A 13775-nucleotide genomic window follows, 5' to 3' on the forward strand; every position below is an offset into this window, starting at 1 on the left:
TGCCTTCCCGCTCTTGCAGTTTGTGACTTTTGCAGTCATTTTTTTTCTTTTTCTTCCTTTTAGTGTTAAAAAAATGTAAATATCTTTTCTTTACTTTCACAGTCTGTGGGTTTTGGCCCGGCGGGGCCTTTTCGTCCACCTCAGCCATCAAATTCAATTTAGCTAAAGTGGTGTTCCCATCCATGTCATGCCCACTAACGGGATTCAAAAAGTGCAGTCACTGTGCTTGACCTATATCACTTACAAACCCTCACAGCTGGTACCTGGGGCCCTAGCACTGTGTCGAAACGTGTAAGCGCTGCTCTACCTTGCAAAAGAGAACTATTAGAAATCATCTCATGCAGCAGCAAAAGCTCTTCGGTGTCAGCATGGAAGGGGACCCGACATCGACACCAACCGCCTCGTTATCTAAAATGATACTGAAGACTTCAACATCGATAGAGGCACCGATGCTAATTATGGTGTCATAGTACACCATCCCTTTGGGTAAGCCGGCTAAGAAGCCTTCCCTTTCACCCTCCGAGATGCAGGTCAAGGTTGCATTGAGCCAAGTCATGTCGAGCTCGCAGAAGTCCCGTAAGCGCACGGTCCCTGTATTGAGGAGTGCCTCAACATTGGCATACTCCTCGCTGGACCGTGTCGCTGTGCCTCCTCTACCGGTGCTTTCCTGGAAGCAGAAAATTGATGCCTTGCTTCCTGAGGAACTAGGGGAGCATTTTCAAATGTTGGTCCTAAGACAAATTCTCCCGGTTTTGACACCAACTTCCAGTGCAGGTCCAGTCTGAGCACATCACGACACCAACCACAGGCACCGTCAATTCTCCACCGGTGCAGTTTATTTGTGGATTTGTGTGGTTACAGATTTATGACATGGATGTCAATCACCAAGATCGCCTTGCCAATGCACCATGTCTGGGTGACGAGCTCTTCGGAGACTCTACAGATACCGCCATGCAAAAGCTATCCACACACGAGACCTGCTGGGACATTGGTCAAACCAAAAAAAACCCAATTCCTTCTAGACCCTTCAAGCCTGCTTCCTCATACCAACGCAGGTTTTCTGCTAAGGTTTCTGCTCCTGTCCGTCTTCCACCAAAGAAACAGAAACAATAACTATGTCAGCCTAAGACCCAGCCGGCTGCTCAGGCTAAATCATCCCAGTCTTTTTGACATGTTCCTTCAGAGCATAGCCACAGTTCCAGTGCTCCAATCTCTTCCTCAGCCAATTGGAGGGTGGCTTCAATACTACATCCATCGTTGGGAGCTCATCACCTCCAATCTCTGGATATTACACATCATTTGGGAGGGTTACTCTCTACACTTCATGACCTTCACTCTAGATCGTCCTCCAAGAGAGTTTGCTTTCAACCCTGCACAGTCCTTTCTCCTTCAGGAGGTTCAATCCCTACTTCTCCTCAATGCCATCGAGGAGATTCCGGTGAATCAGCAACACCAGGGATTTTACTCCCGCTATTTCTTAGTACCAAAGAAGACGGGAGGGTTGCGCCCGATTCTGGATCTCAGAGCCCTGAAATAAGTGTCTGGCCAGATAAAAACTTTGCATGCTATCTCTAGCCACTTTCTATCCCCTCTTGGCTCATGACTGGCTATGCTCTCTGGATCTCAAGGAAGCCTGTACTCGTATACCAATTCACCTGGCATCCCGAAAATATCTCCATTTACAAGTGAATCATCATCATTATCAATACAAGGTCCTTCCGTTCGGCCTGGCATCTTCTCCAAGGGTCTTCATGAAGCGCCTGATTGTGGTAATGGCAGCCTTGCGGTCTCAGGGTCTCTAAGTCTATCCTTATCTGGGCGATTGGCTGATCAAGGATCATCTCAGGCTGTTGCTCTGGTGATGAATCACATCATCTCATTCCTTCAAGTCCTAGGCTTCAAAATCCATTTCCCCAAATCGAAACTTCATCCATCTCAAAGTCTGCAGTTCAATGGGGCCATTCTCGACACCACTCTTATGAGGGCATTTCTACCTTCAGATCATCAAAACGCTCTCATTCAACTGTATCAGAGGGTATTTCTCCTAAACACAATCTCAGCGAGGCATATGATGGTTCTCCTGGGCAGGCAGGCTTCGGGGAGGGAGGAAGGACAAAGACTGGAAGGTAGTGAGGGGGAGGGGGCACTAACTTGAGACAAAGGAAGGAAGGAAGTAGGGAGGGACAATTGTTGGGCCTGAGGACTTAAGGAAGGAAATAAATCTCACTCTTTCTCCTCACTCTCTCTTTCACTCTCTTCTCTCTCTCTCTCTCTTTCTCTTTCTCTCTCTTTCTCTTTCTCTCTCTGTCTCTCTCTCTCTCTACCAGAAATCACCAGACAACAAAGGTAGGATTTCATTTTAGTGATCAAAATCTGTCTGCTGCAGTATAGTTGTTATTTTTCTAGGGGGCTGGGTTCAGAGGCACAATTTGGTTCAGAATATTTTTTTCTTGGTTTTTCCTCCAAAATCTACAGTTCGTCTTATGGCACGAAAAATACAGTATTTTCCTAAATGGCCAACTCTCTCACCATCCCATTTCTGGTTAGCTTGAAGGTCACCCATATGTGAGAATATGCTGCCTGTTTGTCCTGGGATAAAGCACAGTTACTTATAACAGGTGTTATCCAGGGACAGCAGGCAGATATTCTCACAAGCCACCCACCTCACCTGGTTGGCTTCTTAGTTGGCTGAGGGACTGTGCGCCTATGTTGGGCAGGAAGGCATGGGCAGTGCGAGCTATTGCAAACTTTCCAAGATCTTCAAGTGGCGATGCACTTTTAAAGGTCCTTACCGGGGCTCCATCGGTGATGTCACCCATGTATGAGAATATCTGCCTGCTGTCCCTGTTAACGTTAAATAACTGTGCTTTCTCCATGGTCTCTGTAACCCCCTTCAGAAAAATCAGGGCCTTAAAGGTTTTGGATGATCAGAAAGTTCTCTCGTGTTACCTGAAGATGATGAATGAGTTTTGTCTCTTAGAGCATCTTTTCGTTTTAACCAATCCAAGCACGACAAGACAGACCTGCCTGCAAGGCCACCCTCTCTAGATGAATTCATAGAGTAATACCTTCTGCATACATCAGTTGTGGCAAACAACCACCTGTCTTGTTGAAGGTGCATTCAACATGAGGAGTGGCCTCTTCTTGGGTGGAAGCTCAAGCAATTCCTCCTGAGGAGATTTTGTAGATCAGCAACCTGGTCCTCCCTTCATACTTTCACCAAATTCTACAGGATGGACATAGCAGTGTAGGAAGATGCCATTTCAGTTCCTCAGTACTAAAAGCAGGCTCATCTATCACACCCTAGAGTTTGAAAACTGCTTAGGTACATCCCTATGATTCAGCATACCAACCCTATTGCACTGGAAAAAGAGATTAGGTTCTTGCCTTGCTGATATATTTTCCAGTAGATAAAGATGATATGCAGAACCCTCCGCCCAGCAATTTATCTGATGCACCTGCTTTCTGATTCAAGCTTAATGGTAAGCACCATAGCTAAGATTTCACTGTCTCTTGGACTATTGGATTAGAAAGAGACTGTACATAGGTTTACAATGGAGTAATGATTGAGCTCCATAAATGTTTAGGCTGTTTGTTTCTTGATTAACCTGTATTATTCTTGAATTCATTGCTCCCTTCAGAGGCTTGTTAATGTTTTAACTACATTACTGTTTCTTCATTGATTGTGTCTGAATCCAAGAGGGCCTGGGATAGGAACATGGAATCTCTCAGAGAGAGAGAGAGAAATAGATAATGGTTACTGCGGATGGGCAGACTTGATGGGCCATTTGGCCTTTATCTGCCATCATTTTTCTATCTGAGCAGATCAGATACCTGATTTTGAGGCTTCCCCGTATCCCTCCTCCTGTCTTCCTCAGTAGGAGGGCTGTTGCCAGCTTTGATGTATGAATTGAAGAAGACAGCAGAGACTATGGAGAAGGAAGATGAGTTGAAAAGCTGTGATTCACATTTTCTGCATTATCCTTAGACAAGCAGGTAGCATATTCTCACAAATGGGTGATGTCATCCATAGAGCCCCGGCACAGACAGTGAAAAGTGCAGTATCACTTTAAGCTTCAGCAAGCTTTTTAAACTGCTTGCACCGCATATGCGTGAGTGCCTTCCCACTTGACGCTAGCTCACGAGGTTGTCAGTTTTTCATTTTCCGTGGAGTGAAGAAGACATATCTCTTGTTTCTCCATCGAGTTGCCTTCCCGCTTATATTTTTTATAAATTTTTTCAAGTTCTTCTTTCTATACTTGTCTTTTCTTTTGAAAAATAAGTAAAGTAGAAACGAAAAAAGAAAAAGTAACTTTGGACTTTCTTCAAACTTTGTTCGAAGTTCAATGGCCTTCACAATTCCATCCTTACTTCCCCTGCAGTGACCATCGATGGATTTTTGGCCTTGTTTCTACTCTCACCCGGCTCGCCCTCTTTGACTGTATCTCACTTCGGGGCTATAGATTGCCAGAAGTTAAACACTATTGATTAATGTCAAAGGTTTTTTTCTTTTGACATATAGGGCTGGAGTTGGACTTCAATGACTGGGACTTGCCGGCTCTTGGTTGATGCATGCCTTTCTGTACCGATGTTTTAACCACATCAATGCAGATGCATCGCAATGGATACTGCCCTGCCAATTAAGCGAGTCCATTTGATGCATGGCTTTCTGGGCGATATAGGTTGTCATTTCTGAAGTGCATCACCTTTTCAGGCACTCATGCTTTGACGCCTGTGGCACCTTCGATACCACTTGATGTTACATGGTCATGGTGGCTCCTTTTCATTGATGAACATTGGTGCAGGTAGGTTATTGGTTGAAGTACAGAGCCTCCTCTTTATACATTAATCTGCATCGGTACCGATCCATGCTAAGCGCAGCATATTCAACAATGGTACTTTCTCCAGGTTCTTCTTACATCATAGCATCAATGATTATCGAACCTGTATTCGATATTGCCTTGCATGTAGCAGGTTTTCTTCAATACTACCGTGTCTACATTGGTGGTTCCACTCCAGGATACATTGTCAAGGATTAACTCTACATTGCTACCAATGTCTTCTATGCAAGTTATGTCTCCTCTTGGGTGTACATTCTCGTTAAAGTCTTCTACCCCTCGACACTCTGCAGTACCATTGCTACCAGCTCAGTCTCAGGTATTGGTGCAAGCTCTCTCTAAGGCACCATTGATACTTGCTCAGTCTTAGAGACATAGGATCCAGTGTTGATGACTATGCACTGGACACAGCATTCATTAGAGGGGTACCAAAGACATTGGTTCCATTTCAGCTTATATTCTTCAAGTCATTGTTCATCTTCAGAGCATTGGTCTGTATCCAAAGGATATTGCTTCTGATCCCAAAATTGGCAATTATCTTCATCGGAGCATCATTGGAACCTTGTCATTTGTCTGCTTCAGAAATTTTCAGGTTCACAATAAATCTCTGACTGCGCATCCTCTTGTTTTCCGGTTTAAGAAAGGACTTTTCAATATCAACCCACCTTTCCAATTGCCTCCAGAGGGCTGGGATATTAATGTTGTTCTCATCAGTCTGATGAAATCTCCATTTGAGCTAATGTTTTGTACTCATCTTAACGATCTTACTTGGAAAGTGGTATTTTTCATCTCCATCATTTCTGCACCTCATGAGAGTGATCTCAAGTTTCTTAATTTATCCCAGACAAGCAGGCAGCCTATTCTCACATATGGGTGATGTCATCCATTGAGCCTGGATGCGGACAGCCTCGCAAGCAGACTTGCTTGTAGAAACGTAGAAGTTTTGAGTCAGCCGCGCATGCGCGAGTGCCTTCCTGCCCAGTGCAGGGCGAGTCTCCTCAGTTTTCTGCGGAGCCGAGAAGTCCGTCTTTGACACTCTACACCAAACTTTGTTACTTCGTGCCTTCTCTCACCGCGGTTTGTGTTCTTTTTGTCACGAATTGCTGTGTTTCTTTATTTCAGTTTTAAAAAAAAAGAGACTTTATTTTTTTCTTCCTTCGACTGGCGGGGCAGGCCGCTCGGCCGCAGCATGCAGGCTTCGACTTCGCTGCGGCTATTTTCCCTCCTATGTCCCAGCCAGCAACGGGCTTCAAGAAGTATAGCCAGTGCCAGCATGCAATTTCTCTTATGGACCCACACCGTTGGTGCGTCAAGTGCCTCGGGCCTGACCATAATCCTAAGTCGTGCGAGCTCTGTGCTACTCTTCAACCACGAGCCCTTAAACGTCGTCGGATTTTAGTGGAGAAACTTTTCGGGATGGACTCTTCAGTCACACCCTCGACCTCGAGCGCTGCCTTGGCCCCATCTTCTGCCGAGGGTCCTCCTGCTTCCACAACTCCGACCTTGAGCCTCATCAGACCTTCCTCGTTTGGGATGTCTGACCTCGAGTAAACCTGCTGTCTCTTCCCCTGAGCTTCCCTCAGGTCAGATATCTAAGCAGAAGGTTCCGGCAGTGGTCCTCAAGCTTTCCAAGACCTCTAAGTCGTAGCACATCTCCACTGCCACCTTGGAGCCTATAGCCTCAGCAAGTGGTCAGGTTTCAGACACGGATCCATCTTTGCCAGCTTCTCTCCAGACCATGTTAGAGCAGCAGTTTGTTCAATTACTGACCAAATTTGGGCCTACGCTGTCTTCTCTAATCCAGCCTGGGCAATCGGCAGTCTCCCACGAGGTTGAGCCTCTGCCTATGCCTAAAGCTGAACCTTTACACTCTATGCAAGAGCAAAGTCTTTGCAAGTGTTTGGTCTGACATCTACGCACTCTATGCAAGGAGTAGATTCTTTGCGAGTGCCTCGACAGGAATCCTCACACTCCATACAAGGAGCAGAGTCTGGGAGTGCTTCGAGATTCCTTCATCAAACCTCCTGAGTTTCGATCTACTGCCTCTAACCCTATCCATTCACCGGTAGTATTGCGTTCTTCCATCTCTAGGGCAAAGTCTCCTCGATCCTCGAGAACTGCTTCCACACACCACTCTCGTCGTCGATCGAGGCCTTCATTGAGGCATCCATTCGGGCATAGGTCTTCTTCCAAAGAGCAACCTTCTTCGTCTAGGCCTCATTCCAGACCTTCCAGCTCTTCCAGACCACCAATTCCTCGATCAAGGCCTCCACTTCCAGACCTCAAGGACTCAGCTGCTTCCATTGCCTCATCCAAGTCTCCATATTCTTTTGATAGTCGTTTTTCCAGAGAGGCTTTCCCTCCGACCCAGGCCGCATCGAGGTCCTCGAGTCCCTCTCGGGGCAAGGCCTTGGCGGATCAGCTGTCTTTCTCTGCTTTTCTTAGCCAGATGGCTGATGACCTTAGATCCTGGTTCTAAGTACTCTAAGGAGCATCTCGAGGTCATGCATCTCCCTCAACCTCCTGCAGAGTCACTTAAGCTTCCTCTTCACAAGCTTTTGTTTCAGACTTTCACACACTGCCTGGAGATCCCTTATACCGGGGGTCGGCAACCCGCGGCTCCAGAGCCGCATGCGGCTCTTTTCCACCTCTGCTGCGGCTCCGGTAGTGTGTCACGCAGGAATGCAGCTTACAAGTCCAGCGTCGCGGCGGGAAATAGCCACGCTGAGCAGTGAGCTCAGCACACACAGATGAAAGCCTTGCTTGCTGATTGGTCCGGCGGCCCCGCCCCGCCGTGCCGCCGGACCAATCAGCAAGCAAGGCTTTCATCTGTGTAGTGCTGAGCTCACTGCTCAGCGTGGCTATTTCCCGCCGCGACGCTGGACTTGTAAGGTGCCTGAAAAAGAAATCATCCTGGCCGGGGTCGGTGTCATGCTCCGGAGATCTACAGCCTTCCTATCTCCCTCTCACTTCTACCTGCTTCCGGCCACATCCCCTGCTCCGCGGCTCTCTTCGGCAACTCAGCAGCAGCGATCGACACAAGCTTCTGACGTCGGGGCCTACCCTCTGCGAGTCCCGCTTGTTTCAACTTCCTTTTTCCACAAAGGCGGGACTCGTAGAGGGAAGGCCTCGATGTCGGTAGCTTGTCTTGATCACCGCTGCTGACAAGTTGCTGAAGAGAGCCGCGGAGCAGGGGGGTGTTGCCAGGTGCAGGTAGAAGGGAGAGGGCCAGATACAGGACTCGTGGGTGAGGGAGCAGAAGAGAGAGAGAAAGAGAGAGGGGAGGGAAACAAAAGGAAATATTTCATACTGGGCTGGGCCGGAGTGGAGGGAGGGTGGAAAGATTCTGGCTACAGGGTGCATTAACAATGGGAAAGGGGGGAAAGCTGAAAATGGAGATAGTGACACAAAGAAGAGAAAGGGTAAGCAGGACCTACTGAATAAGGATAGAGATACAGAGGGGACATGAAGAGGAGGTGAAATAGAGACATAGAAGTAATACTGAAAAAGTGTGTGTGTGGGGGGGAGATAAAGACATTGAAAGGGCAAATGGTGAACATGGGGTAAAGACAAGGACAGAGACAAATGAAGATTCTGAAAAAGTGGTGAGATAGGGATATAGGTGAGATGGACACAAAGAAGGGGGATGCTGGAAAATAGGTGGAATGGTAATTCTGACAGACACAGAAGGGAAATGCTGGATCAAGGAGAGATGGGATTCAGGCTGGATGGAATGAGGAGAAATGCCTTGTTGGCCCGGAACTTCCTCTCCTACATCAGAATTGACGTCAGGGAGCGGAATGCTGGTCAGCGCAACACTTCTGCAGGGAAAGCTTGGGACGGCGGTGGCTTGGGGGCTGTTCCCCGATTGCGGTGGCAGCAAACCGAGTGGCTTGGGGGACGGCACGGAGACAGAAAGAAGGGGGAACAGGGAGACAGAAAGAAAAAGTTGGGGGAGAGAATGAGGTCTGGAGGAGAGGAAACATACAGGAGGCTGAAAGAAAGGAAGAAAGATTGGATACACAGTCAGAAGAAGAAAGTGCAACCAGAGACTCATGAAATCACCAAATAGCAAAGGTAGGAAAAATGAATTTATTTTCAATTTAGTGATCCTGTATATAGCATTAAGATAAGAAACAATATATGCAGTGTTAGATTTGTTTTATAATGGTTTTGCGGCTCCAAGTTTTTTTTTCTTTTCGAAAACGGGTCCAAGTGGCTCTTTATGTCTTAAAGGTTGCAGACCCCTGCCTTATACCATTCCTGCTGTTCCAGGCAAATTGGACTCCAGATATAGAACTCTGCATTGTAAAGGATTTGAGCATTCGTAGTTGTCTCACCAATCCCTTCTTGTGGCGTTCTCCTTAATAATATCCCATCCTTCTAGAGTCTATGCTATTGTTCCTCCTAGAAGGGAGGGGAAAACTATGGACAAGTTTGGACGTCGTCTTTATCAAAATGCTATGATGTTCTCCAAAGTCCTTAATTATAATTTTAACTTTGTTACTTATCTCAAGTGCCTCATTGATCTTCTTCCCAAATTTCTCAATTACCTGCATACACAGAAGCACTTCGAATTCCAAGAAGTTAAGTATAATCAAGAAAGGTATTACAAGCAGAACGAAAGAAGTTATCCTGCCGTTGTATCGAGCGATGGTGCGTCCGCATCTGGAATACTGCGTCCAGTATTGGTCGTCGTACCTTAAGAAAGATATGGCGATACTCAAGAGGGTTCAGAGGAGAGTGACACGTTTGATAAAGGGTATGGAAAACTTTTCATACACTGAAAGACTGGAGAAACTGGGGCTCTTTTCCCTGGAGAAGAGGAGAATTATAGGGGATATGATAGAGACTTACAAGATAATGAAGGGCATAGAGAAAGTAGAGAGGGACAGGTTCTTCAAACTTTCAAAAACTACAAGAACGAGAGGGCATTCAGAAAAGCTGAAAGGGGACAGATTCAAAACCAATGTTAGGAAGTTTTTCTTCACCCAACGGTTGGTGGACACCTGGAATGCGCTCCCAGAGGGCGTGATAGGACAGAGTACGGTACTAGGGTTCAAGAAGGGACTGGGCAATTTTCTGAAAGAAAAGGGGATAGAGGGGTAAAGATAGAGGACTACTACACAGGTCCTACCTGATGGGCTGCTGCGCGAGCGGACTGCTGGGCACGATGGACCTCTGGTCTGACCCAGCAGAGGCACTTCTTATGTTATTGCTACTCTGTCACAACTCAGATTGAATCTTATTCAGTCCTCTTATGATTCCTTTGAATTGTCAGCCCGGGCCACTGCTTTCTCTGTAGCAATGCACCGCTTGACCTGGCTTCGCACTATTGACATGTACCCTAATCTTCAGGACTGCCTGGCTAACATCCCTTGTGCAGACAATGACCTCTTTAATGAATCCATAGAGGCAGCCACTAAGAAGTTATTTGAACATAAAAAATCTTTTGCTTCCATTGTCAGACCAAAGCCTAAGCCAGCTCCTGTGAAACCTTCACGCCCTCCTCCAATTTTCCAGAGGTGTTATACTCCGAGGGTGGCTCCTTAAAATCGAGCGCCTCCCAAGAAACAACAGCAACAGAATTCTCAGCCTTCTGCTGCACCTAAGGCTGTGCAGCCTTTTGACTGTTTAAAACAGCATACCCTCCATCATTTTGTCTCTGACCTCTTTTCCCCCCATAGGAGGTTGTCTCCATCATTTTTATCATCAATGGGAGACCTCCGGGTGCTGTCAATCATCAGGGAAGGATACTCTCTTCATTTCACTCAGGTTCCTCCAGAGCTTCCTCCAAGAGAGTATCCTTCCAGTCCAAGCTCTGCTTCATCTCCATGCCATCGAACCAGTTCTTTTGGAACAGCAGAACAGGGGGTTTTATTCCTGTTACTTCCTAATTCCGAAGAAGACGGGAGATCTGTGACCCATTCTGGATCTCAGGGCTCTCAACAAATTTTTAGTCAAAGAAAAATTTTGCATGTTGTCTCTGGCATCCCTTTACCACCTTCTAGATCAGAATGACTAGATCTCAAGGAGGCTTATACTCATATTCTTATTCAGCCGGCCTCCCGTCAATATCTCAGATTTTGGGTGGGGAATCTGCATTACCAATACAAAGTTCTACCCTTTGGCCTGGCCAGAGTGTTCACCAAGTGCCTGGTGGTGGTAGCAGCAGCTCTAAGGAACCATGGTATTCAGGTGTTCCCCTACCTAGACGACTGGCTCATCAAGGATTCAACATTTCAGGGGGTTATTGTAGCGATCCAACAGACTACATGGTTCCTACAAAGTTTGGGATTCAAAATCAACTTTCCAAAATCCCAACTTCAGCCCTCTCAAAATCTACAGTTCATCGGAGCTGTTCTGGACACTATCCAACTAAAAGCATTCCTTCCGCAACAATGTCTGGAGGCTCTTCTTCAACTCTGTCATGCAGTGTCTTCCCACTCTTCAATCTCTGCAAGACACATGATGGTACTCCTAGGTCACATGGCCTCCACAGTACACGTGACTCCTTTTGCCACACTTCACCTCAGAATTCCTCAGGGGATCCTGGCTCTCAGTGGACGCAGGCTTGCGACCCACTCTCTTGACACATTACAGTCACTCCTTCGTTGAGATAGTCTCTCCGCTGATGAATGCTCTCTTCCAATCTCTCCAGAGGCTTGCTGTTTCAAACGCCCTCTTATCAAAAGGTCCTCACAACAGATTCCTCGACCTACGCTTGGGGGGCTCATCTCGATGGTCTCCGTACTCAAGGCCACTGGATCAGTATGGATTGTCAGTGTTGCATCAATCTGTTGGAACTCGGAGTGATCTTCAAGGCTCTCAACGTTTTTCAATATCTTCTTCACGATCAGGTAGTCCTCATTCGGACGGACAACCAAGTTGCCATGTACTATGTCAACAAACAGGGGGAGACGGGATCTCCCTCCCTTTGTCAAGAGGCTCTGAAGGTTTGGGACTGGGCAATTCTCCACAACACCGTCCTCAAAGCTGTCTATATCAAAGGGGCGAAAAAGTGTTTGGCAGACAAATTGAGTCGTCTTCTGCAACCTCACAAATGGACACTCAATTCCTCGCCTCTTCATCACATTTTTTCACAGTGGGGAACACCTTGGATAGATCTCTTTGCAGCGCCCCACAACCACAAACTGCCTCAATTCTGTTCCAGGATATATTCTCCTCATCACCTTGAGGCAGATGCTTTTCTACTGGAATGGACGAATTTTTTTCTGTATGCTTTCCCTCCATTCCCTCTCATTCTCAAGACTCTTGTCAAGTTGAAGAACGATCATGCCACCATGATTCTGATAGCTCCTCAGTGGCCGAGACAACCTTGGTACTCCCTTCTACTTCAACTCAGCAGCAGGGAGCCATACTTTCTACCAGTTTTTACATCTCTGCTTACACAGAGTCAAGGATCTCTACTTCATCCCAACTGGCAGTCTCTACCCCTGACAGCTTGGTACCTATCAACATAACTCCTCTTCGGTTTTCTAAACCTGTAAGAGACATTTTAGAGGCTTCTAGAAAGCCTACCACTAGACAATGCTACCATCAAAAATGGACTAGATTTTCTACATGGTGCATCTCTCATGATAAGGAGCCTCAAGATTCCTCCTTATCTTCTGTTCTAGATTATAACATAGTAACATAGTAGATGACGGCAGATAAAGACCCGAATGGTCCATCCAGTCTGCCCAACCTGATTCAATTTAAATTTTTTTTTTTTTTCTTCTTAGCTATTTCTGGGCGAGAATCCAAAGCTTTTCCCGGTACTGTGCTTGGGTTCCAACTGCCGAAATCTCTGTTAAGACTTACTCCAGCCCATCTACACCCTCCCAGCCATTGAAGCCCTCCCCTGCCCATCCTCCTCCAAACGGCCATGCACAGACACAGACTGTACAAGTCTGCCCAGTAACTGGCCTAGTTCAATCTTTAATATTATTTTCTGATTCTAAATCTTCTGTGTTCATCCCACGCTTCTTTGAACTCAGTCACAGTTTTACTCTCCACCACCTCTCTCGGGAGCGCATTCCAGGCATCCACCACCCTCTCCGTAAAGTAGAATTTCCTAACATTGCCCCTGAATCTACCACCCCTCAACCTCAAATTATGTCCTCTGGTTTTACCATTTTCCTTTCTCTGGAAAAGATTTTGTTCTACGTTAATACCCTTTAAGTATTTGAACGTCTGAATCATATCTCCCCTGTCTCTCCTTTCCTCTAGGTATACATATTCAGGGCTTCCAGTCTCTCCTCATACGTCTTCTGGCGCAAGCCTCCTATCATTTTCGTCGCCCTCCTCTGGACCGCCTCAAGTCTTCTTACGTCTTTCGCCAGATACGGTCTCCAAAACTGAACACAATACTCCAAGTGGGGCCTCACCAATGACCTGTACAGGGGCATCAACACCTTCTTCCTTCTACTGACTACGCCTCTCTTTATACAGCCCAGAATCCTTCTGGCAGCAGCCACTGCCTTGTCACACTGTTTTTTCGCCTTTAGATCTTCGGACACTATCACCCCAAGGTCCCTGTCCCCGTCCGTGCATATCAGCTTCTCTCCTCCCAGCATATACGGTTCCTTCCTATTATTAATCCCCAAATGCATTACTCTGCATTTCTTTGCATTGAATTTTAGTTGCCAGGCATTAGACCATTCCTCTAACTTTTGCAGATCCTTTTTCATATTTTCCACTCCCTCTACGGTGTCTACTCTGTTACAAATCTTGGTATCATCTGCAAAAAGGCACACTTTTCCTTCTAACCCTTCAGCAATGTCACTTACATACATATTGAACAGGATTGGCCCCAGCACCGAACCCTGAGGGACTCCACTAGTCACCTTTCCTTCCTTCGAGCGACTTCCATTAACCACCACCCTCTGGCGTCTGTCCGACAGCCAGTTTCTGACCCAGTTCACCACTTTGGGT

At 46.6% G+C, this 13775-nt stretch overlaps 1 protein-coding gene across 5 annotated transcripts in view; it reads left to right on the top strand.

Annotated features, from left to right (window-relative positions):
- Window positions 1–13775, top strand: part of FBXO43 (F-box protein 43) — an 87456-nt gene that overhangs the window by 42115 nt on the left and 31566 nt on the right. The gene's annotated exons all lie outside the window — the stretch shown is intronic.

Source organism: Geotrypetes seraphini, chromosome 2 (genome assembly GCF_902459505.1).
Source record: "Geotrypetes seraphini chromosome 2, aGeoSer1.1, whole genome shotgun sequence".
NCBI lineage: Eukaryota > Metazoa > Chordata > Amphibia > Gymnophiona > Dermophiidae > Geotrypetes > Geotrypetes seraphini.